A 26,363-nucleotide genomic window follows, 5' to 3' on the forward strand; every position below is an offset into this window, starting at 1 on the left:
TAGTTATCTTCATGCACTCATCACCTCCTTATGAAGATAGCAGCAGTCTGGTGCTTTTGAGTACAGGGCTGCCCTGTGCAGTATGTATGGTGAAACCCTGGCCAATTTTGGAAAACTATTCACACCCCTCTTTTACTAATTTATTTATGGAGAGCTATAGAATTAGAGTGTAACTGCAAGGTTTTCCATAGACCCGTGAATAAGTCTGGAGAATTCACTTACAAGGAAAAACTTCTTCGTGAATATATTCCACAGTCTGATTCAAAAGTTATATTAAGGAGATCACCATAGTGTGATAGAGATGGTGAATCATTCTATCCGGATTCATCTCCATCATTCCTCATTTGTCTAAACTTTCCCCAGTCCTTTCCCTTTCCTCCCCTTCTCACCTAGTTTAAGAGACTTTTCACTGTGTAAAACGCTACTTTACAGCTCTGCCCCATATGTGGAACAGGTGACCCCAAATGCACAGCAGTGGGCATGCAACTCGCTGGTTAAGGTCTGATGCTAAACCCCACACGGAGGCTTGCCAGTGTCTTGCCTATCAGGGGAAACAGCGCAAATGTGTTTGATTTGTAGCTTTACAAGGACTTTCACATTGAGGTTTAAGTTTCTTTTATTAGTAGACTTAAGAGGAAGGCACCATTAACACATAACAAAGGAGGCAACATTAATCCATTACCATAACAGCCATGTTTTTTAAAACCCACTATTTAGGGGTTTATAAGGTTCCTTTGACAGATTATTGCAGAAACCACAAAATGGAAACATAGGAGGGAAATTCTCAGTTGCATTGTTCCTTTCCACTTGCTTCCAGCCCCATACAGAGAACCATTCCTGGTCTAAACACAACTGTAGCCTCACTTAAACAACTTCCTTGGCTTGAGGCCACACTGGGGTTTCCCTGTACCAAGAGAATCCCTTGGTTTAAGACTCCATCATGCCATTGGAGCAATTCAGAAGAACCTGAGCAGTAAAACTGAAGGAATAATTCAACAGCTGAAACAACCACTTTTCCTCTCTCAAGAAGCCTCGTATCAAACAACACTCTGTTCTCCCTGGTTTCTGCTGTTTTCATGTCTTATTTTTTCTAGGTGTCTCAAACGAAGGGTACTGTGGCCCTGAAAGTTCTCAAAGGAAGATACCACAGTGTTTCAACACAAGATGTCTAAATGAAACTCTGTATCTTTTCTAACACTTCCACACGCTCGGCTTTTTTGTCATATCTGTAGAAGAAACTGAATTTCAAATTCTCCTTGTCATCTCCAGTGCTACATTTAAATGTACGCCTTATCAGAAAAAGTTTTCTCAGATCTGCTTGTCAGATTCAAATTACATGCACTCTTAGATTGCTCTATGATAAAGATACCAGCAAAAGCTGTATGTATTATTTCAAGATATTGGCTTATAAAGTGGAGATGATGTATTATCAGACTTTCTTCTCTGCAAACTCTGCCTGAGCTTCAGCGGGAGGAGAGGTCTGGCTGGTCCCAGAGAAGGGACCCTTGCTGACCATTTTTTGTGGTTCCCCTTCACTAGCTCCTGCTACACGTCAACTTGGATCCCCACTCTCCATACCTAGTGCAAGAACTGTCCTCACTGGGCTTTCCTTGCCCTTGCCCACTAACCAGAAACTCCAGCACTCTCCTTGAACACTGAGCAAAAGTCCCCTCCTTACTTGGTGAATGCAGGAGGCTGGAGGAAGCCATGGGGTGGAGGAGTTGGGTAAGCATCCACTGGGCAGCAGCTTCTTCTTTTCTTCCTTAAGAAGGTTGTTGCTCCAAGCCCGCATTTCTGCAGGCAAGCCAGATTTCAGGTCTATTAAACTGACTTCTTCCTTCATCACCTGTATTTTCCCTTTCTTTAGGAGCTGCCTTAGACTTCACATGGTATGACTTAATCCAGCACTTTTGATGCACTAATAGATTCCACTCCTCAGACCTTGCTCCATGAGCTCACCTCTCCTCTGTCTCCTCTTTGCCTAACCTACGTCTGACACAGAAAGCATCTTTTTCTCAGCTCTTGCACTTGCATTTCCGTGAGTTACCTGACCAAACTCTTCTTATTCTCCAAACACACCTTCAGTTCCCCAGTGTTGGCAGGCTACCACCCATAAGGGCACTGGGTGCAGCAAAATGCTTTGGGTGGCCATCAGGCTTCTGGTGACAATTTTGGAGGTGCTCCCCAGCACAACCCCATCATGGTGCTGCACAATCTCACCATTTCATCATCACACCATCCCATATCTTCAAACTTAGAAGAAAACCCAAAGCACACTAGTTCCCCAAAGACATGGGGTATAACCATCCCCAGCCCCATGCACACGGATGGGCTGCAATGAACTTCTCACTGTAGGGAAGGCTGCTTGGAACATGAGCTCATGTTTTCCTAAAATAACCAGGAACCATGTGCTTAAACTCAACACCTGAGGCGTAGCAAGAGTCACCGTTAACACTGAGCAGCCTTCAAAACAGCCCTTGCACACGGCGCCGTGCGAGCCAGAAGCACCGAGTGGCCAGCAGCTGTCCAAGGGTGACTAATGCCTCGTTGCTAAAAACAACTTCAAGGGGTTTTCCATGACTGAATCTCATTACAGGTAGAGTATTGACTTTTCACCTGCTAAATACAAGAACTCCACTGTAACGTCCACACCGCTGGATTTTTTTTTACTGTTGCTTGCCACAGCTGGTAAAGGAAACCTAGTTCTTTCATAAACAATGGCAGCATCTGATCCTTGTTAACACCACTCACAAATGCCAAAAAAATCACCCTTCCAGTAGATTATGTGGGAGTGTGGAAATGAGGGTTAAGGATGTGTTGTAGACATGGAGGAGGAGATTGGAACACAAAATAAATGTCTAAAGTGCAAGGGAAAGGTATAGAAAATAACGTGCTGATATAACAGCTCAGGGAAGCAAGATGTTCGAGTATGAGGTCCAGTTAAAAACACATAATGCTCTCCAGCTTCACAAAACTCTCCAGAGCCACATTTTAGAAAGAAATTAGTAAGAATGGCTGTCAGTCCCTTTGGACTTGTAGGGTCCCTGCTCCACTGGACATGCAGGGTCTTCCTACTCCTCTTCTTCCAGTTTTCTGAGCCCTGCCATTGCCTCTTCTCCAGTGCAAACAAAGGCCACCTCTCCAGGAACCTGAATGAAAGTGAAGCTCAGGTCCCTGAGGGGAGAAATATACACAGTGTAAGTGTCTGAGTTAGTTCAAATAACATCTTGCATGAGCATACTCCGCCACTCAGTTTCCCTACGCATTTGAGGTTTGCAGTTAAGCAGGTAAAGTCTGTAATATATTGTCTAAGAGATAACATGTTTTTTGCCAGCCCTGTCTGTCCTGGTCAGGTTGATTCATCTTATAATTCATTCAGACCTTCACCAATTTTATCTGACTTTATATTAGGAGCAAGCAACTTGGAGCTGGGTGTGTCCGAGTGCCTTCCCAGTGCTGCGCTTAGGAACAATACTCTCCTTGCATGCGTGTTAATGAAAAATAAAGATTTGCAATTGAAATGAGACAGCTTTGAGAAGTGGCCAAAATATCTCCAAATACATTTCCCCGTTGGTGATGTTACACCAGAAACTGAATTGCGTAGGAACCTCGTGTATCTCCTGTTTTAGGAGGCTGAACTTTCCACCTTAGAATTTCCTATTATAACTTTTGTTACAATGTCTAAACGCTATCCCATGCAGTAACTAAGGCAAAGGCTCTACCACGAATCTCCTTCAATGTGGCTTTCCATAACTCAGGCTGTTGGGAAGGTTAGGAGGAAGCGGTGGAAGATGTGTTTGGTTTGGCAGTTCAAGGGGAGTGGATTGATACAGGGTGGCTCGTTGGTGGTCCAGGTCCTTGAGAAGATGGCCGAGCTTTGAAGACACTCAATACATCCATCCTGAGTGTAGATGTTTGGTATGAAAAGAACGAGCTACCTTGGTCTGAGAAGAAGGACACTATGTGTATTCTAAAATGGTTTTAGCTCCATAGAACAATCAAATAGCCCAGCATGGCAAAAAAGGCAGGGTTTCAATACCTTGGAATGATTACTTCTAGTGTTCCCAGGGGGAGACAGACTGCCTTCAACTTATTTCTAATTAATTTACAAATTAGCTTGCTTGCCCATAAAGAGCATCATGAGCTAATTAAGCCCAGCTGCTTTATGGGAAAAACCACAATGAAATCCGTAGATTACAGGTACCAAAAGGAAATGTCCTATCTGCACATTATTCAACTTCTAGCTTAGTGCTCATTGCCTCTGGATGCTATTAAAGCCAAGAATATGCTCAGTCACAAAGTATTAAGCATTTACATCAGATCTTAATGATATCCAAAGTTATAATCCATAAGAAAAAGAGGTAGTGCCATAAGTGACTGATTACCTGGGATTTGCATCTCATGTTGATGGAGAAGGCACAGTTGAATCTTTTCCCACAGCTGGAGCATTTGTGAGATCACCCCCCATGTGGTTTCTCTGGTTTCTAATGAGGTGTAAGCTCAACCTGGGCTGGTACAACTAGCTGCCTCTCCTCACCAAGGAGCAGCTTGCACTCATGAAAGCCATAGGCTGTTTGTGAGACCTGTGCTCCTGGTGGCAGAGATCAGATGTGTTCAAGGATTGCTGGAGGCAGGAGGGTGGACAGAGTGGGAGGGAGTCAGAGATCTGCATGGCCAGGCAGCGCACTGGTTGCATAAGTCCTGTGTCCATGGGAAATTGCACTGAAGCCTTTTTGGAAGAAATATAAATATTTAGTGTTTTAGGACTAAAGTCGTTTATGCAGAAATTTCTCCCGTGGTCAGACTATTTCATAATTATCCACACCAGGATGTCTTCCATTTTCCTTTTAAGCATCTGGTCCTGGGCATGTCACCATTAGTCTGACCTAGCAGTTCCTATCCTTATATAACAGCAAGACGTTTCATGACTATTTCACAGAAAATATCTTTTTTTTTTTTTTTTTTTTTTTCCCCACTAAATGACCTGGAACCAGAACACAAACATTCTGTTTGCACAGTTTTACATAACATTTGCCATAGTTTTCACACAACACTATTAAAGACTAATTTGTTTCTGTTCCCAGGCTGATGGAAAGCAGCTCTTTTGGTAGCTCTATTGCGTCAGTGTTCTTTGAAAATGTAAATAAAGATACTGAGATAAGACCTGTCCAACCACACGGCTCTTTTTCTCTTTATGTTTACCAGATACTTCAAGCTAAATAAAATTATTCTTTGCACTTGATCTGCCTTAGAACATTCTCAATGAATCTATAATCAAATTTCATTTGATGACAAACCCCTCCCCAACATTTTTTGGCCACACACAGCATCTAAGAGGATCTACTGTAACGTTTTTCAGAAAGGCATTCTGGAAAATGACTTAGGCTCCCAAATGCTGTTTTGAAAAGCAACTTAGCTTCTTAGGAACGGGATTTTCAAGGAGATTTAGATTCTTGAGCATTTAAAGGCCAGCTTGGGAAAGGAGTTTCTGCTTATCAGACTTTACAGAAGCACTGTATTGCCAGCTGCTATTGATCTTAATGGAAATGCATCACCCGCTGGAATCTGACAGTCTGAGCACCCACCTTCACCTTCATGCATATAGAACACCTTTACAATTTGATTTGAAGGTGCTTTTCTAAAAGTTCTCTCCCTCTCGGGATGGTGAGTTGGAGATCATTTTGCGCTACAAGACTTCTTGAATTTCTTTATTTCAACAAATATTGCTGTGATAAGAACAACTATTTCGTAAATCTGGCCTAAGTCTGCTTTGAAAAGGTAGAGATACACCCCATCTAACACATGAACTAATCTCTGCAGGTGCCCAGTTCTGAAAGACCAGGGAAATTTGTCAACTGCGTGCTTACATCTGATGCTAAAGGTACAGGATAAATGCAGCCATTGATCTAGCATGTAGCCTCAAAATACTTAACTAAGCCTACCAGCATAAGTTCTTCAAATTATCCCATCAAATGACAGAGTCATGCAGTAAGTGTGGTGGAAGATGAAAGGAAAAAGGCACTGGCTGTCTGTTTTCACCTTTGTCTCTGCATGTTTTGCCAGCTTATTGTCTCCTGGACTTTATTTTACCAGATGCTATGTAAGGATCTTCCAGTCTCTAAAATAGGGAAATCACCTCCCTTTAGAGGAAATGTATAGTTCTACTTTGGAATCAGAATCATAGAGTCCTTAGAGTTGGAAGGGGCCTCTGTAGGCCACCTAGTACAACTCCCCTGCAGTGAACGGGGACATTCATGGCTTTGGGATTAGAGTCTGAACAACTGCCACAGTCCTTAAATAATTTTATGTAAAATCTCAATAAAACTATGCCAAAAATCTCTATGTGTAAAAATGTGTGTGAAGAAAAGCAAGGAAAAGAGGAGAAATGGTTAGAGACTGAACACAGAGCATGTAACACAGATTTATATGAGTAAAGTAGCCTTCAGGGGGCACATGAGCTATCTACAGCTTATGGTACAAAATGAAACTGCAAACCTACATTTCAAAGGGAATATTACATCAAGCATAAGAATCTACTTGCCCAGTCAATCTTTCCTCTGACTTTTCTTGCTTTCCTTTCCTCCCAGTGTATTTTGATAAGCCTAAAGAAATGTTGTCAGTTTGGAACAGATACCTTGTTCTGGATCCCAGAAATTATTAAAAAAAAAAAAAAAAAAAAAAAAAAAGGAGTCAGATAAGAAACTGAGAGTCATTGGTGCATGAACAAGGTTTCCTTCAAGGTCAGGGTATGTCAGGAACCACAGAAATTCCCCCTAAACAACTTGGCCTCACATCCAACGTGGCAAGAGGTTTCTGGAGGCTGTGTGACCCAGGGGGGTTCTTGATTCTCAAGATGCTTCTTGAAGCAATGGGCAGCCATCTCCATTCCCTGGTATAGACTGCCAATGAAATTGTGTTTGGAAGAGCTCAGAGCTTGCCAAATCTTACCCGGAGAACTGCTGGAGACTGGCAAGCTTTGTTAGCTGGTAGAGGTCCTCCTGTGCGAGCTCAGCTTTATCTGTCCCTTTAATAAACAACCCAACATCTGTTTGATGATATCAGCTGGGACAGAAGTACTGGACATCTTGAGCGTGATTTAACAATGTCTGTGCCCCCAAACAATTTCTTATTTCTTTAGCACAAGCAGTGCATGACCCCACAGGCATTCTTTAAATCCCTTTGCTCTCTTCCCCTTCTTTTCCTGCCTCCAAAAAGGCAATGGGATGGGAGAAAAAAAAAAAAAAAAAAAAAAAAAAAAAAAGAAGTTATATCCAAGAGGAACTAATATTAAATTATAAGTAGCAACAACCAGGCACTTCATCAGCACGGACACAGAATTCATAAATCTTTATCACCAGCGAGTTGGTTTTTTTTTTACATATCTGGAATCCTCTATACTGCAAATTAGTCCCATTTGTCCAATCAGTGCTAATGCCATTAAAACCGATCTCATTTGCCAAGAGTGTGGGCCCAGAAATCCCTGGACTTGTTAATTTTTCAGCTGAAAATTTCACCATCATCTCGATTCCTAAGCTAAATTTTATGGAAAGAAATCATCGTATGGCTAGAAACGACACCCTTGGAACTCGAAGGAAAATTAAGACCAGACCACACTTTGTTTGGATTGGCGCTGGTGGGCACTCTAACACCTGTGTTATTTTCTGATACCCCGAGAGCAGCCGGTCACACCCTTTCATTCCAACCTGATGTTGATCTCTTCCTCTGCCTGTGGTTGCCACAGAAATCTCAGTGTGCCTGGGATGACCAAATATATGATTTCTCACAGTTTCCCAGAGGCTGTTCCAAAAAGAGTGGATCCTTTTCTGCTCTCCAGAAAGGGAGCTCTGAGCATGGGCAAAATGCTCTGAAAGCTTGGCAACGCTGGCAAGAAAATAAAAAGTTTTCCTGAAGCTCGTTATTTTCTTTCCCTATTTTTTACTTAGTGCTTTGCAATTAGCACTTCCCCGGTGAAATCTGACTTCTAATTTCTTTTTCCATTTTTGAAACAACTTCAGAAAAAAAAAGTAGCTGACTGTGACCCTTAAAAAGTTCAGCTCTTCACCGAAGGGTTGCTACAGAAGACAAGTACAACACTGCCATGGCACTACGGCATAAGCTTTGTTGTATAAGTTTGAAATGGGGAATGCAAAAAATATGCGTGCTGAAGCAACACAGGAGTCAAGAAAATGGTAAAAAAAAAATAGTGCATCATTTCCCATCTACTTTGCGTCCTCTTCGGCGAAGAAAACTCTGTAGGGCCATGAAGGATGCCTTAAAATGGGTATTGGTCACAGCTGTGGTGCTGCTATAAGGTTGAGCTTTGATAAAGAGGCACCTCACAGCCTCCCGTTGTGTTTCAGGAGGGAGTGCAGCCACTACTGGGGATGCCATCAGGGATGTGAGCTGCATATGGCTGATGGGAGTAACCCCACTGCTCACCACCTGTCCCACCTTGCTCCCTGCTGCTGGTCACCTCTCAGACACAACGCAGGTTTATGCTGCAACCAACACTGCACTGATGCACCTCCAAGCCAGACATCCTCTCTGAAATGTTTGAAGCATCCCACCCATCTGCCATTTGCCATAGTCGCCACAAGATTTGGTTCCCTACCAGCCACACTGAAAGTGGGGATGAAGACCCAAGTGGCCACTTGGCGAACCCCATCTCAGTGCTGCTGGAGCTGGGCTGCAGCATCTCCCTGCTGTGCCTTTCACCCCCGCTGCTGGGTGAGAGGGCAGCTGGTGGGCAGATGGGGCAGGAGGCTTCAAAGGGGCTGCCGGCCACTTCCCACTCCCACTGCTAGTGATGAAAAGGGATGAGACCTCCAGGCAGCGGAGAGGGGAGCAGATGGCACCTCTGTAAATGGGGGCACCCCACTGGGTGGGACCTGGGGGATGCAGGGCAGCTCCTTGCTGCAGTGTCCACCTGAACACCAAAAGTGACATCAGCACCCTTCCCAGGCAGCAGGGAAGGTCAAGCAGTGAGCATCGTTCTCCCAGAATGCTTTTATCATGTAATTCATGTAGCATACAGGCCATGGGGAGGATCATCCAGCTCCAAGATCTGAGCATGCTCCAGGCACTTAGATCAGGAAAACCTCAGCACTCACACCTTGCATCCCATGGCTTTCTCATCCATTGGCACTGTGTTCCCAGGCTGCTGGGAACCTGCAAAGTGGGGCTCTATGCTTTTGGGGCAGCAGGGACAGCACGACTGGGGCCGTCTGCTTTGTGGCGTATTTCCCTGCTGACATGAAGGCTGTGCTCCAAGGGCCGTGCCTTTGGTAAGTATTTTTGCAGCAATAAAGCAGCATTTTCACTGGGCAAAGCTGCATTTTAATAGTAAGTGGAGAGGACTGTTAAAAACTGCAGCAGGCCCCATTTGGCGCCAGACATTTCTTTTTTTTCCCCTCCATATGTACCACATATGCAAGTACAGCTGAGAAGCTGACATAGAATTTTTTTATTCTTTTATTTTTTTTTAAGAAAGAAACCTCTGAAGCCTCCCCAAGAAGGATGTTCTGGGCTTTTTAACTCTGCTTGTGCAAGAGCTGTGGACACCCCAGAGATCTCTTATGTCTGCACTTTTGAATTTTCTACTTGCAGGTAATTAATAACACAAACGACAGTGATGGGGGTATAGGAGTGAGAGCTTTCCTCTCCTTGTGGCCTCTCCACAGCCCAGATGCTATTTGGTTTTGGTCCTGTGCCATGAGAACACCTTCACTGCAGACAAGGAATAGGCAAAAATACCAGCCACTCCTCGCATGGGTTTGCATCACCATGGTTGGTCTGGGACAACAGAGATGGGTCTGCAATGCTAGATAGAGTCTCCAACCCCAGCATCTCCTACATCCCCTCCTCTTACATAAGTCTAGGGATACCATTTGATTTTCTGAGCAGCCCTTTTGGTCCTTCTCCCTACTCCCAGCACAGCTGGTAGTCACTGATTTTTAACCTACTCCTACCCTCAAGGAGTTCCTCCAGCAGAGAGCAGGACAGGGGATGGCCTAGGGCCAAGACTCACACCCAGGCTGGATTTTATGGCCCAGGTATAGCTGCAGAAGTAACAGGGAAGTCACTCTTACAAGTTCCTTCTTGAGTTTCATCTGAAGAATATCCTGCCCTTGGATTCATGAGTAGCATTTGGATGGGCTTGCCTGTGTCCTTTGTACCCTAATGTTCATGGGCAATGCTAAATGGCTTCCTTTCCTCATACAGCCACGAGCAATCAGCCATGAAATAATCCCTAGACAAATGCAAACATTCCTCAGGCTCCTTTCTTTCATATGTGCCCATAGGATTCACTTCAGTCTGTAACTCGGAATACATCCTTTATCCACGCAGTATGAGAAATGCACAGATCTAAGAGGGAAAAACACATACTGATATCCAAAATCCTCTTTTTGAAACCTTTGGCTTCTCTTCAAGTCTCCAAATCTGTCTGTTCTGGCTCAGTTTGCACTAAAGGACGTTCAGCTAAGGATGGCATCAGCTCTGCCATGAAAAGAGTCCTCACTGCTTTCCTCCTCTTTTAACATTTCCACCAAGTCTCTGATTCCTCCACTGATCACCTTTCCATGGGCTCAAGGACCTATTGTACCAATGGACAGATGTGAAACCATCATTCATATTTGAGTATTTGTCATTGCTGTGTTATCTGAGAGGAGTCTGCACCTAAAACTTGCACTCTCCTCATTGCCAGACCCAGATTTCCACTCTTGTCTGCTGTATCCTTCAGCTTTTACAACTCATCTAGCTTGGTCTTACTTGGTGTTGTTAGTATTTTAGTGGTGTACAGAATTATCACTGTGCCAGACTCCATCTAACAAAGAAAGGGCAGCTGTAGTATTTCCACCCCCATTTCACAGCTAGGCAGAGAGAAATTACGGGGAGTTCTTAGCACACCACTTAAAAGGCCCCAAACTGCAGCATGAAAAGCTCTTTGTAAGCTGCTGGATCTCCTGGGTGGCCGCAGGGCCTGTGTGTTTCCCAGCAAACATCTTCCGGTGTTTTGAAGCCCTGTTCCTTGTTCCCACGTGGGCAGCGTGGCTGTGACTTTCTGAGTGCTGCACACCAAGGAGGGAGCAGAATTCCTGGGCTGCCTACAGCCCCGATCCCCCATTTCCAAAGCTCTGTGGTAGCACAGTCCAGTTTTCAGTGATGTGTCCACTGCACCCCATGTCCTCTCCACACAAAGCATGAGAAAGTATGACTGGAGGATGCTCTCATCTGCAGGGCATGTTCAAATGTTGCCTCTCTCTTACAGAGCCAGGGAATCGTAGAATCATTAAGGTTGGAAAGGACTACTGAGATCATTTAGTCCAACCATAAGCCCATCCCTACTATGCCCACTGAGCATGTCTCTCAGTGCCACATCCACAGAGCTCTGGATCACCTTCAGAGATGGCGACTCCACCACCTCCCTGGGCAGCCTGTGCCACTGCTTCACCATTCACTCTGAGAAGTGTTTCCTAATATCCGACCTGAACCTCCCCTGATGCAACGTGGGGCCTTTACCTCTCAACACTGTTACCTGGATGCCATTGGCCTTCTTGGCCACCTGGCCACTCTGCTGGCTCACGTTCATGGTTCATCACGTTCTCCAAGTCCAGCCATCCCTTTCTGCAAATGATGTGCAGCAGGAGTGTGAGGAAGAACACGTAAAACTCCTTAGCTCTTTCTTCAGCTAAGAGAAACCGTTTCTGCCTCCATCCCCAGCCACTGTTTCCCCCATGATCTCCTCCTGGAGTAGCCTTCAGCTGAGCCTTTCTCAGACATAACACAGGAGGAGAGGAGCAGATGAAAAAGAAGATTATTGTCAAGGAACAGAGCTGAGGAGTGATGGTTTTGGGCAACGAGCTGTGACAGGGAAATGTATTTTTCATGGATTAACTTATTCCCTACTCAAAAACATCACTTTTCACCCTTTTCCGTGTTTGCTTACACTTCAGCAGAACAATGCTGCAGCATATGGTTCTGTTACAAAGAGTGAGTTTTCTTCAGAAAAATGCCACACCATGATAAACACTCCAATTAATGGTATTCAAGCCAATTTTCTATCAGGAAACTTAGGCAAAATAGTCAAAAACTTAAAACAGCTTTTAGGAGCCCTCCCTGAATGGTGTCACAACTCATGGTATTCTGTAGGGTAGATAAGCATAACAAGTGTTCTTTTCCTTTAAATCCTTTCGGACATTTTATGCGAAACCTGTTTTGAACAGGTAGTCTTTGGGAGATCCAAATGTATCTCAGTTTTGTTCTCTGCTTAAAGTGATGCTCTAGAATCACTCCAGGGTTGTTAATGTGTGTCTGCCAGACAATGGAACTGATACAAATTCACCATTAATTGGAGAGTGGGGCTTCAAGTGTACCAGAATAAGTGATTTACTTTCAAAGTGATGTTATTATGGTTGTAGTCTGCATTTGGTTGCTTAGGAACCATCCTTATCGATGATTCAAGTTTTCTCCTTATAGCATCGTAAAAGGAGAACACCTTTATTTTTCTCTCGGCAGTTGTCAGGATAAACTATTTTATTAAGAAAGCACTGCAGAAGGGAACGTCCCTCCCCAAACAGGCAACAGTTGAGCTGGTGTGTTGATTTGGGCAGGAGAGGTACATTATTCCAAAGGACCAAAAATTGTATTAGAAAACAGTATTTAGCGATGCAGCATCCAGAGCCCCATTGTTCTGCTGGGTGAACAGGAGAAAAAAAACTTTCCCATCAAGGGGGAAGTCAGATCTGACAGACAGCACTTCTAACAAGCAACAAATGCTCGGAGAAGAAGGCCTCTCTAATGTTTCATCAAAACCACAGCCACATAACCAGTGTGGACTTCAGGCTGCAACTCATTAGTAAATGAATTCTATCCGTGACAGCCTTGTCAAACCCAAGCTCTACTGATTACATTTGGCTTTTAGGCAGTAATCCCCAGGGAAAGTGATTTATTTCAGCACTTGATGAGTTACTCCATAGATGGTAGCGATAATGACATTATCTTGACATAGGTTAGCATTTATAGGCCTCTTGGAAGGAGTTAGTGTTCAAGGGGGATTGAAATGAAGACAGAAGAGAAGCCAAGCACACTGGGGTGATAATCCATGTAGAAATGCCTGGGAAATGCTGTCCACCTGTAGTAGGAAAGGTTTTACAAAGCTGAGTGAAAGCTCTGCTCCATGTGAGTCACTAGACAGGGGGAGACGGGCACCTCTTCTCCCCTTCTGACAATTCTTTTACCTCCCTGCATGAAAAAAAGAGACTGGGTTCCTTAAGATCAAGAAATAACCTCTGGAAGTGCAGGCATTAATCTTACCAAAGGGATTCATGCTTTGTCTTCACACACCTGCTGGGGTAGGGATAATCCGTGAAGTTCAGACTAAGTGGCCCAAACGACGGATACCGTTCTTACCTTGTAAGACATGGAACGGGAAGACCTCACGTTTTTCCAATCTGAGCTCATAAGGTGCTCTTTGCAACACAGGGACTTGTGTCCCAGCAACAGGTATTTGGAAATCCCTTAGTTTGGGAAGTCTTTGCCAGCCTGGGATAAATCAAACTCGGATCTTGAGTACTATAGATGCTTGACAACCACTTACCAGGTCCCATGTGTGCCTGTGAAGGTGTCTGTTGTCATCTACTTGAGCTAGCAAGGCTTCTTTTGTATGTGGAAATAGAGTGAGCCACCTTGAAGCCTGACAAGGACTATTGAAGTGCTAGAGCATTTGGGCATTCACAAGACAGCATCACTCCCTCAATTCTGCTGATCCATCTTTAAACAAACAATAGCAAAAACTTACTCTGCAGCAGCATCATCTGCAAGGCCTTTGCTCAGCTTCAGGAAAAGGCTTTATGGCTGCTGAAATTGCTGTCACCTTTCACTTGAGAATATGTCTTTCTAAGGACGATGAACAGGCGCCACATCTTCCTGACCCAGCACTGTCCAATCTGTAGCAGTGAAAGCAAGAACAGCTTATCTTTTTCAGCAATTAACTCTAATCCGAGAAGACATAGGTGACTAATTGCAAGAGAAAAGGCTATTACATTTTCAAGGAATAGAATTTAATTTGCTTTCTTTCATCTCTACTATTCGGTTGGACCACAACACTGCTTCTGTTAAAAATCAGATGTGTAATATGATTAAACATCGAATCTACTGTTATTGTTTTTTAGGTAATATCTCAAGCAGCACCAAATCATCTGAGTTTGAGATGACAGAATTTGCAATATTTAATTACGATTTTGGGGCGGGAGTCTAAACTCCAAGCAGCAAATGACTGGATCTCAGGAGAAAAGAGAATATATATATGTATATATATACTTAGGGGAAAGAGGATCAGGGTAGTGCAGAATCCTGAGGGGCTGCATTGTAAAACAACCTACACCTTAAGTCTTCATGAGAGGCAGTCAGAACTGCCATGTGCAAATTAAGATAAAAACTAAAAGGCTAAATTAAGTGAATTGCTTAGCCATAAGGCTAAAATAATGAAGAGCTCAGAGAATAATACTTTTCACCACCAAGCCACATTAATATTAATTTCTGTACACACCAGTGAGATTTGAAAACAACATGGGGCAGAGCCATGGGCAATACGTGGCTGCTGCACCGTTCCCAATGGCCTGCCCGCACTGAGGACAATGCAAAATGTGATTTTATTAAACTTTCATTCTTATTTCATGGCACTCAGCAGTGTTTGTGACTGTGCACAATGGGAGGCACCGGTCCAGCACCCGCACTGGCACAGGCAAGGCTTGTTCCATGGACCCCAGCAGAGCCGTGCTGATTTACACCAGCTGAAATCTGACCTGATCGGAAGGACAAAGCTTAATTACTTCTTTATGCCTGACCCGCAGAGTGAGGATGTCCCAGCAGCACCAACCCGAGGGCACCCATCTCTCCCCTCAGCTATAGTAAATATTCCCATTCACAACACCACCGCAGTGAAAAGCAGAAGCCATGCACCAGGCCGAACGACCAGCTGGTTAGGCCAAAAAGGGCCACACAACAGGGCTCTTAGAGTCACGGGGTGCTCCTTGGATTGCTTCCTCTGCCGGCATCAAGCAGTGGCCTGCCCAGCTCCCAGCATGACCCATTGCCCATGGGAAGCGCTGCTGAATGAGGACACGTTGCCTTGCTGTCCTGCACTCACCGCAGCTTGACAAATGCATATAAGCAGCATCTTACACAGGGCCCATTGTAAGGATCATGCCTTAAGGCTGTGTCCTTTCTTTCCAAGCAGAAGAGTTTGAAAGCATGCATGGAAACTATTTCTCAATGGGTAGATTGGTGTGGAGAAATCCTGCAGTCCCATGCTTTCCGCCTGCACACCCTCACTTACACTTCTCTCAGCCTTCTGGCTTTTGTGACTGTTAATACAGCTTAGGGCACCTGCTGGTGAGTGATTTGCAGCAGGGATTATTTTCTGTCCCTTGGTTAAACAGACCCTCTGGAGATGGGGCTATGGAGCAGGAGAGGACATGCAACACAAAACGCAAAGCATTTCCCTGCACAACACACATCAAGGCAGCAACCTTGCAATCTTGGCTAGGGTGAAGCTAAAGGGCAGCTTGCTTCAGTAGTGTCAGGATTATGACTCTTTCTTTACATTTCTGTAATATGAGTTATATGAGGAATGATGGTGGCTGGGTTTGTTTTGCAAAGCAGGGCTGGATATGCCACAGTGCCTGCTTTCCATGTAAACACGAGGCAGTGGCATTGGATATCACCACTCAGAAGTCTCCTGTTGCTAAACCACACCTTTATGGAGTTGATTTTGCTGTGTCTGTGCATTTGAAGACCCACTGAAATGCAGCTGTTAACCCCAAGGTATATCTCCTTACATCTCTGAAGAGGATACACTGGTTCATTAATTTTGTCATTTCACCTGGGAAGGATCAAATCTGGATTATTTTTTTCCCCTGTCTCCTTAACTCGGTAATTACACTGGCTGTGAGAAAACAGAGCAGAAAGGAAATTACTTTTAAAGGACGTGGTAATAAATGTGTCCCATATATCACTTCGCTGGGCCGTGTTTATTATTAACTTGGAATAGGAGACGATGCAAACCATGGTGTGGGAGCGCTGCAGGCCCAGGCGTGTGGCTCCAGGTTGTATGGACCATCCCATGGTGGTGTCACGGGGACCTGGTCCATGTGCACGCCTCATCAGCCCCACAGGGAGCTGGGTATCCCACTGCTGCATACATCTCTATGCAGTTCAGCAGCAAGGAATTCCCTAACACTTCCCCCTGTGCTGATTTCCACTCATGGAGGATTTGATTCATTTTAATTAAACTACTATGTACTGAGAACAGCTCCTCTGACTTCACATCCACACCAGCTAATAGAGATCAAAATCTGACTTGAAGTCAACTTTGATAGTTGCGACACTTCCAACAGCTCCACACCTTTCCCATATTGAGTGCCCCAGACCTGGATGCAGTACTGCATATGGGGCCTCACATGGTCAGATTAAAGAGGGACAATGAGCTCCCTATCCTTGCTGGTCACGCCTCTTCTGATGGAGAAAGCTTGTATGCACTCAGGACAGATTTGCTATCCTGCTGTAGATGACTCTTGAGGTAATAAGTAAAGTTGTTCAACAAGTAGTTACTCAATCAGGGTGCACCACTGTTTTGCATAAATGGACTGTCCAAAAGCAGCCAGCTTATTGAGCTGAATATGGCCAAAGCATGATCAGATTTGCTAGCTGGAATTATTTACTCATAATCATTATCCTTTCATTCTCAGTAGAATTCTCATAGAAAGTCTGGTTGGTTTCTTGTGAATTCTGAAGCTAATGAAATTGTTTGGGAACTTAGTTGTGTTTTAGGACTTCTTTGTTTATAGCAAAACATGAGGTGTGAAAGTGGGGCAGAGGCCCCATGGTTTTGAAGATGTGGAGATGTAGAAACAACTTTCCCATGCTCGGGATCCTCATTTCATTCCCTGGGGCCATCCCAGGACACTGGCACATCATGGATGTAGGCAGAACACCCAGGTCACCTCTGTGGGGTCAATGCATAAAGATGAGTGCACAGGGGGGATGCTCATCACCCCCTGGCAGGTGCTTGGATGGCGGACAGGTCACAGTAATGTCCATGTCGACCCAGGGGTTGGTCCTGGGTCAGGTACTGGAACCCATCATTGAAAGCACATGCAAATGCATGGCTCTTTTCCTGTAATGGGAAACAAATTCCTCAGGGCACAAATCTTGAATTATGTATATTGGCCCTTCTATTTCCAGGAAATGAAAAAAGATGGTATCTACCCCCAAAACTTGTTTCTGCTTAATTAATGTTAACAAATGCCATCAAGATAGCAGTTGTTCTTCTGTTTGGCTACCGCCTCTGTTCATCACATGTGTGTATATTATCGTTATTTATCAGCAGTCTCCTTGGAGTTTTACAATGACACAAAATTATGACATTCCCAGAGCTTGCTCTATCAATCACAAACAAATGATCAGGAAGAGCCATAACCAGAGAGACACTGATCTGAGCCAACCTTTGATCCGTGGCTGGAGATTTGGTGAAACAAAAGGTGGTTTATCAGGTTTGTCAGGGCTCTGAGTACTAGTATCAGCCATCAGGCAAAATGGGCACTTTAGCTGGAGTACAACCAATTTCTGTATATTCTTTTGAGGATGCTATCACTTCTTATTTGGTTTGGGATTTTCCCCCCCATATAATGGCATTTGTTTGGAATCCTAGAATCATAGAACCATTAAAGTTGGAAAAGATCACTAAGATCATCCAGTCCAACCATCAGCTCATCCCCACCATGCCAACTGACCATGTCCCTCAGTACCACACCTATACAGTTCTTAAACACTTCCAGGGATGGTGAAGTGTTTGAGTGATTATCCCTTCTTTTCTTGCTTCATTGGCAAAGGTGAAATGTGTGCATAAACAAAATCCACGCAATGGTGCAAGAAGAAAAATAAAAGTACATTTTTGATTTAAGAAAATGAACTGTGGAGCAAAGACCACAGTGTGATTACACAAGCTTATTCAGTGATGGAAATAAGTGCTGTGGCAGGCAATTATTTCCAGATCTTACCGTGCAAGAAAGGCAAACTGTTTGCTGGATAGTATTCATGAGGGTCAGATGATGGAGGGAAAGGCCAGGAAGACAAGAAGGAAAGCTTTCACATCCCTTTTTTCAAGCTGTCACATGAAAGAAATGCCTGCAGTAACACTCACTGAATGTGAACAGGGGGATGTTTTCAAACTGCCAAAACGTCCCTCATGGGGGCAGGGAGAGGAGGGAGAAGAAAATGATCATTAAGTAAAACAATAAGAGAATTGTTGCCATTTCATGTTATTTTTGTCATCCAGAGCTGAGTGAAGAGAAATAAGCTGGGCTTGTCCGGTATGTGTTATGTGAAGAAAAGTCTGATGCTATTATAGGTGCTGCATAGACTTCTCATGCTGTTATTGCAGGGCAACTCAATGCAACTGCTGGTTTTGTGCCTTGAGCAGTTAATGGCGGCCAGCAGGAACTGGTCACAGTAGGAACAAAGCCAGAAAAGGTTTTGGACTTGACTTGCTGCCCCATGGAAAACAAAACAGCAGCACTAAAAGGGGTGAAATTCGGCCCCTCTGAGGGTACCGAGTTACCCTCCTTGACTACTTAGAGCACCTAAAGCTGATGTGTTCCTACCACAGGCAGCTGTGAGGTGTCCCCAACCAGCTGGGGTGACTCTGGACTGGTGTATCCAAGCCTGTGGGCACAACAGCTCCGTCAGCTCAGGAAACACGGCCCTTCAGGCACCAGAAAGTGGGTCCTGCTGTGTGCAGATAACAGGCTGAAAAACAGGAAGTGGGATCAGGAGTAAACAGCAGCTCTCACAGCACAGGGTGACAGCAGTGACCTTCCACAGGGATCCTGCAGCTCAGCATCTTGGTGAAGTGCTTAAAAAGGGTGAGGGGTGAAGAGAAAGAGGTGGCTGCTGATAAGATGTTAGCTGAGGGCAAGGACATGCTGTGGGAACCACAGTGAGAGAGCAGATGAAGGTCAACAGAGAACTGCAAAATTGGGCTTGGGGGGGCAGGGAGCAGCCCTACCTCTTATAGGCTCTGCACAGATGACTGCCAGCAAACAGCTGGATCCTGTGCTTGGTGCCCACCAATACTTGATCACAGGACTCAGCAGTGATCACAAGAATAAAGTTGGACAGCAGGAGCCTTGGGGACAGGAGCCCAGGAGAAGGAGGGAGAAGTATTGTGAGCGTTTGCCCTGTTCTCCCTTCTCTTGGATTATCTGGCCACAGGATGCAGCAGGGTTCAACCCATGTGGCTGCCTTGGCACATGCCTATGGTGGGGTGACCCTGCGTCATGCAGCACCATGGACATGGTCTTCATCTCACCCAGTGAAAGGGGAACATTTTCAAGCATGTCTTTCCACAAAGACAGAACAACCCCAACTAATGGCTGAAGTTTTCCCCAGCCTTTAAGGACATGCTTTAGAATGTCCATACCCAAACCAAACACCAGAAAATTGACCTGGGAGGGTCTGTCGCTTCGTTTGTGAGACAAAAGCTGATTCTTAAAGCATTTAGCAATAGGCTTGTTGCCTTTAGGTTGTTTCTTGCAACTCATTTTGGCTAAGGCAGGAGTCACCTGGTCATACAGCTATGCCACTGGGGCACTCTGCCACTTATGACACAGATCTTGTTGCAGGGCTACTACCAGCATCTGGACAGTTCACCATGTGGTTTTCTCACTACAGCTTGAAATAATTCCTGGAGATGTGTTAGATCCTGAAAGTTGAGATAGTCTGGACTGAGCGAGCTGCAGAGACACCTGCACTCTCCTTTCGAGAACATTTCAGTGTGTCACAAGGAGCCAGTTACACCAAAACACTCCAATTTCACATCCTGGATACATGTATGGGTTCTGGTGAGTCACGCATGGGGTTTGGTGAGGTGGGTGGTTTGGTGGGACACTTGTCAGTGCAGAGGGTGTGCAGTGCACACAGGGACACAAATGAAGGTGCTGGGGGACAGGGTGTGTTGGCACGTGTGGAAGGTGTATGCTGGGGAATGGGAGGCATGAGGGGGAAGATGGACACTCATGGAGTGTGACAGGACACAGGAGCTTGGGAGGACATACAGAAGAGCATGGAGAATAGGTGTGGGAAGACAACAAAACACAAGGGGATGCAGCAAAACAGGAGGGCACAAGGGACAGGTGGGTGCATGGGGGGGACATCCAGGGGTGGGCAGGTGTGATGAGGAAGCAATGCACAGGGTTTCTCAGCTGGACACTATTCCATGACACCCTTTGAAAAGGAAGGGGGAAGCTGCATGTTCACTGCATAGCTGCCTATTTACTGTTTGCCCGAGCAAAGCCTGCAGAGGAAGTGTCAGACCTGCTTGGGGGGTGGGAGGGAAAGCATATGTGTATGTATGTCTATATATATTTTATGTGTGCACACGTGTATTTTTTCTCCTGTTGTTCATTATGGCAGAGTAGCTCACAGACAAGCAGTTGGGTGCTGTCTCCCTGGGCCACTGAGGCAAAGCCCTCAGCAGAGGGGATCTCCTTAGCAGCCCTTGGCCACCATAAGCTTCAATGCTGCTTCACCCTCACAGCTCTGAAGACAACCTGAAATGCTGCCTTAAAAGTAAAGACCACTAAGATCACCTATTCTGGCCATCAACCCATCTCCACCATGCCCACGAACTGTGTCCCTCAATGCCACATCTACACAGTTCTTGGACACCTCCAGGGATAGTCATTCTACCACCTCCCTGGGCAGCCTGTGCCACTGCCTCATTGCTGACTCCAGTGAAAAACAGAAAGAAAGGGAAAAAAGGGGAAATCCCATCGCTCTTTAGACAGGAGGAGAAAGAAGTCAGCCTGTTAAACAGCCTTGAGTCTAACAAGTAGTTAGACTCACTGTTAGCTTACAGTCCTGGCAACACCCACATTGAAAGAACATCTGTTTTTTTCTCTGAGTTGTAACCACTGTCACGGTTACATGGATTCATGTTAATTGTATTCATTCTTAATTAATATTTAATAAATTATTTAAAACTTAACTCCAATACTTAAGAATACAAATCTCAAACCTGTTCCACGAGTTCTGTGCTGCAGTATGTGTGAAAGTGAAACTCAGCAGTCCGAAGCGACCATAAACGTATGAACTTCTCCCTTCTGTCATCCTCTCCAGCTTCAGCACCCTGCCTTGCACTGTTTCATTGTCCTGACTTGAAATGAACTGAATAGAAGTTGCAACATCTCAGCAAATTCCACATGAAGATATTCCTGGCAATGGCTGAGAAAAAAAAAAAAAGAAAGAAAGAAAAGAAAGAAAAGAAAGAAAGAAAGAAAGAAAGAAAGAAAGAAAGAAAGAAAGAAAGAAAGAAAGAAAGAAAGAAAGAAAGAAAGAAAGAAAGAAAGAAAGAAAGAAAGAAAGAAAGAAAGAAAGAAAGAAAGAAAGAAAGAAAGAAAGAAAGAAAGAAAGAAAGGAAGAAAGAAAGAAAGAATTATTGTAATGGGGTCTGAGGTTGGGGGTTACCAATTTGGCTGTTGGCTGGGAGTAGGAGTCAGCGGGAGGTGTCCGTCTTGACAGTGACTGTGGCACCTCAATGTGTGAATAAGAAGAAACCTCCCGGGAGAGAAACCTTATTGAACCACAAAGGCTTTCAGATCTCGGAGCATCCTCTATTGTATTTACAGCTCCTCTGTGACTAAATGCTATTTTCCAATTACTATATTTTATTTATTTATTTCAGTTGGGCTCCTCATCCTTTCTTTGAAGCAACGTGACCGCATAGTAAACTGTTTTTGAGGAGTGTTTGCTGTTTGAGGTTAGAAGCTGAAAACCACAGTTTCTTATCTTGTCTTTCCGCGTCTGTTTTCGAATGAGCTAACAGGGCAAAAGAGCAAAGCGCTAACAACTGAAATCTCCTTTAGTTGCTCTCCCACCCATATCACCAAGACCATGGGTGGAGAAGAGCCCTGCAGGTCCCAGCTGCAGGTTTTGCTGCCTGCAGACCAAGCACGGACTGACTTCTGAAGGGCTGCAGGCAGGGGCTGAGCTGGGAGATGGATGGAAAGCAGTCACCACCTGGCATGGCTCCACTGAAACCACTGTCCGCTGCTTGGGAAAAGCTCTAGAAGAAGGCAAATAGTCCACTTCAGTGCTTGTTGTTTTATTGCTGTCAAATCTTGCTAACAAATTGCCCCAGCACTTCACTGCAGGGCACAGGGCTGCAGCTGGGAGTCTGCTGCATGTGGGTCACTGCTTGCAGCAGCTTTGGTAACCACTGGGACGCAGACCCCGGGGTGAGCAAAGGTAACAAAATTTGCTTCTGAGGTTCAGTTTTAGTTGAGGCACATATGGGAGAAGACACTTCTAACTGGGCTGAACTGGGACACCTTTGCAGGTTGTACTATGGTACCTACAGACCTTTCCAACCCACATCTTTAGAACCTTGAAGTGTGTTTTGTTGGCAATTTTTTCCACATGCTCCAATAGTCATGCTAGATATATACCAGTACCTCCTTGTATTTCTCAGAATTGCTTAGGTTCAACAAAGTTGGGTTCAGTCATTAGTATTCGCTTTTAACACCTGTCATACTTGGTCTCCCGTGGATTTCTATCTCTGTGACCTTCAACTAAGTAGAGAAAGAAAAAGGAAAAAAAAAGGAAAAAAAGAAAAAAAAAGGAAGGAAGCAGCTTCTTAAGCACATCTGACTCTTTCTGTTTATCTCTAAACAGTTGTTCCTTTCCATGACAAGCCATATGGCCATTTCAAGCACTTGGGCAGGAAGATCAAACATTGCCTCCCACGTGTCCACTATATCACCGGTGGCAATGGTAGTGCTGGAGCCACCACCATGACTCCATAGGGATGAGTGGCACAAAACCCACCCCAGAGCACTGGAGCACTGTCAGGTGGAGGAAAAGGATGCAGGGACAGCAGGAGTGCATTGTGGCTCAAAGAAATCCAGAGCACAGCCAAAAAGGCAGCCTCATCTCCTAAAACTCACATCCAGATGCAGGAGCGAGACGACGTGATTGTTCCAGCGGTAAATGATGGCCTCCATCAGTGGATTGATTGCTGAGCAAAAACACATGTAGCATCGAACCCCAAGAAGTGCTCATTATTCACACTCAGCTGACAGTGAGTTACGTGGGAATTTTGCACGAGAAGCTGAATAAGTTTCATTATCTTGAGGCTCATCTCAAAAACACGGAGCTCATAATTGCCTCTGTTTAGCTCTGGCTCTCAGAAAATCAGACTTCTCTCTTGAGCAAAATAGCCACAGGGGCTGTGTTTGGACAAACACTTCCTACTCATGGAAACACTTTCTGAACTGCACATTGAGTTCGGTGACCTCAGCCAACCTCAGCCTGGCCCTCGCCTTCTCAAATGGTTTTGTCATGATGCCTGCTGGGCACCCACCTCAACAGAGCTGTCCTGAGGCTGTGTGCAGGGACACAGGGCACAAAGCCTATGGTGTAGGTGAGGAACTCCACTTAGGCAACACCAGCTGCACCCTGTGTTTTGCAGAACAAGTCTCCACCTGGTTCTTGTAAGCTTCTCAACTTGGAGCCCATCTCCTTTGCTGGGAATTCTCCCAACCACTGACCTTCCAAGAGCTTTGTTGCAAAAGTATAGCCTGATTAATGCTTCTCCTGGCACTGCTCCTCATCCACAAGCAGAGTAATTTCCTTCTTTATTTCCATCAGTACCTGCCATTACAGCTTCTCTCATCCTCTTCCCCTCTCTTATCCTCTCTTCCCCTCATGGAGGGCTCTTAATAGCACCAAAAACTGTGTCAGACTTCTATGCATTTAAGATAGTTTTCATATGTCATTCATAAAAAGCAAAGGACCCCTTCAGGAACCACATAGATGTAGCACTGAGGGACATGGACAGTGGGCATGGTGAGGATGGGCTGATGGTTGGACTCAGTGATCTTAGTGGTCTTTTCCAACCTTAATGGGTTTATGATTCTATGATATTATGAAATTGCATAAGAGCTTGTGGATGTATCATGCCATGATAGCTAAACATCTCCTCAAGTGCCTGGATGGTAGCGGGAAACTGAAGCCCAACTCAGTGAACTGAAGCTGTTGAGGGAATCCAGCGATATCTCCCTTTCCATTTGTTTTATTTGCTAATTTAGCTATCACACAAAGGGAGGGATTGACAGCTCTTACAGCATGTTCTGCATCAAGGAATGAGGAACATCTTTCTCCCAGATGCTCACAGGGGGCACAGCACATTCAAGGCCTGCAGGCGTCAGGCCAGACAGCCAGACCCACTCCACTCTCAGCTTCTCTCAGGCCTATTCCTTTAGCAATTTTCACTGCCAGTGCTTAGAGGATGTCATGCTGGGATGTGACGCCCCATCAGCTGTCTCCACCTGACCCCATCACATCAGCATCCTCACTGCGTGTCCCCACAAGAACTCAAAATCCACTGCTGGCTGCAGCCAAAGTTCAGCCTGATGCATTGAAGGGGCTGGAAGCACCCTGGCGGCACCTCCTCACCATGTCCCTTCCTGTCCCCTTCACAGTCCCTTTCTCTGTTCTTTTCCTGTGACAAATTCACCCTGTTCTGTCTGCGGAAAGTACTGGAACGGTTTCATTCCTGCAGTGCTTTTCTCCTTCTCCGTCCCTCTCAGCAGGCTTGGATCTATTCAATCCCCCTTTATTTTCTTTCTTTCCAGTGCAGCTTCCTTCAGTCTCAACTTTTTGGCTGATGCTGGGCTTGAAATCTGCTTTTCCTCTTCCCCACGCTTCCTCTTGCAGTAACCCTTTGTGCATCACAGGCTTGCACTCTGTCCCAGCACTGCTCTGATTTCCCCCCCTGCTGCCCCTGGGCTGTGTTGATGACGCTGTGTGTACACAACAACACCATTCTGTTTGACGCTGGTGCTTTTAAAAATATTATTGTTATTACAAAGGAATGCTTATGCACAACCCTGTGACGTCTGCGCCCGCTTCCCAGATAGCCGGTGCCTGATGGCTTGAGTCAGTCTGCTGATTCAGGCACCTACTGGAACAGACCTCAATGGGCCATAGTTTGTAATCCCAAGTTTGTTCTTGTAAACAGCAGACCAGTCACCTCTTTGAGGTTTTGCTTTCTCTTCAGGAATGAGTTCACCAAAAATATGTTCTCGTGTGGTTCTGAGTTACTCAGAAAATGGCAAGGCATGTCCAGAGAAGCTCTCTCTGGAAATGTTCTTTCATACACAGAATTATAGAACCATAGAATCACAGAACTATTGAACGATTTGGGTTGGAAAGGACCTTAAAGACCATCCAGTTTCAAGCCCCTGCCATGGGCAGGGTTACCACCCACTAGCTCAGGCTGCTCAGGGCCCCATCCATCCTGGCCTTGAGCACCTCCATGGATGGGACATCCATAGTTTCTCTGGGGAACCTGTGCCAGTGCCTCACTTTTCCTTTGTTTTATTTTCACAGTATATTGAGGCATTTCATTAGTACTGTACATTATATAAGTATATTGTACTGGTGTGTTTTTTTCTCTTTCTATTCTGTTTTATTTGAAAACTATTAAAACCATCTGCCACTTAGTAAACACTAACATATTTTCTTTTCTAGATCAAAGTGTCTCCTGTCTGTGTTGTAGTGGAAGTTTGACATTATTTTTTTTACAAGACAGTCAGGAGACACTTTGATCAGGTGCCAAACTGTTCCACTACAACAAACAGGCAACACTCTGAGCTAGAAATGATAAGATGTTATTATGCGCTGTGATGATTTCATTACATGTCAGCAGTAACGTTAAAGAAGAAAAAAAAAAAGCCCTACATAACATTTAACATTCAAATATCATTGTGAAATTCCAGATTTCATTAAAACAAGCAATGCATTAATTGAAAGCGTGCCTTTTGCGTTTTGCCTCCACGTAACTCTGACTTTTTGTTAGCATTTGTAACCACTTTTAACCCTTAGCAAACAAACCAAAATAGTGTCTTCTGTCAAAAATATTCCATTGAAAAAATCCTGATGGATTCAACTTAAATAGCTTTTCCTGAAAGCCTCTTCATACACAAAAGATCATCGCCCCTGTCAGAGAACAAAACAATCACCTGCTGGCTGTTTTGTCATTCCTAAATAAATTAATTGCTTTACGATTATCCCATCAGTGTTTCTCAAACACAGCACTCCCCGCTGGCCCTCATACACGTGTTTTCCTTTTATGCTGCGATGCTCTTCTCCACAGAGAGCCCCTGGCTCTGCAATAACAAATACTGAAGCTACACACCAAGGGAAAAAAAAACACACACATTGTTATTTCTGTCTTAATTTGCATGCTGATAAGGGCTCTTCCATAGCCATGTATATATCTCCCGTCCCTTTGCATGGCACCA

General features: G+C 44.8%; 3 long non-coding RNA genes across 7 annotated transcripts; 1 reads left to right on the plus strand and 2 right to left on the minus strand.

Annotated features, from left to right (window-relative positions):
- Positions 1-591: 591 nt before the first annotated feature.
- Positions 592-4,968, minus strand: LOC146762786 (uncharacterized). Its single transcript, XR_014942106.1, has 2 exons — positions 4,386-4,968; positions 592-3,174 (listed from the first exon to the last, which is right to left on the minus strand). It is a non-coding gene; the product is annotated as an uncharacterized LOC146762786 (long non-coding RNA).
- A 1,700-nt stretch (positions 4,969-6,668) lies between these two features.
- Positions 6,669-21,208, minus strand: LOC146762787 (uncharacterized). The gene is made up of 3 exons (XR_014942105.1): positions 21,077-21,208; positions 13,799-13,946; positions 6,669-11,625 (listed from the first exon to the last, which is right to left on the minus strand). It is a non-coding gene; the product is annotated as an uncharacterized LOC146762787 (long non-coding RNA).
- On the plus strand, positions 17,939-21,075 carry LOC146762788 (uncharacterized). 5 transcript variants are annotated; one of them, XR_014942102.1, is made up of 3 exons: positions 18,934-19,225; positions 19,732-19,901; positions 20,473-21,075. It is a non-coding gene; the product is annotated as an uncharacterized LOC146762788 (long non-coding RNA). The 5 variants fall into 5 exon arrangements; XR_014942103.1 differs by lacking the exon at positions 18,934-19,225 and adding an exon at positions 17,939-18,923 and having other exon boundaries at positions 19,732-21,075; XR_014942104.1 differs by having other exon boundaries at positions 18,898-19,015; positions 19,732-21,075.
- Positions 21,209-26,363: the final 5,155 nt, after the last annotated feature.

This window comes from Coturnix japonica, chromosome 1 (genome assembly GCF_054131305.1).
Source record: "Coturnix japonica strain WE chromosome 1, WE-NBRP24, whole genome shotgun sequence".
Classification (NCBI taxonomy): domain Eukaryota; kingdom Metazoa; phylum Chordata; class Aves; order Galliformes; family Phasianidae; genus Coturnix; species Coturnix japonica.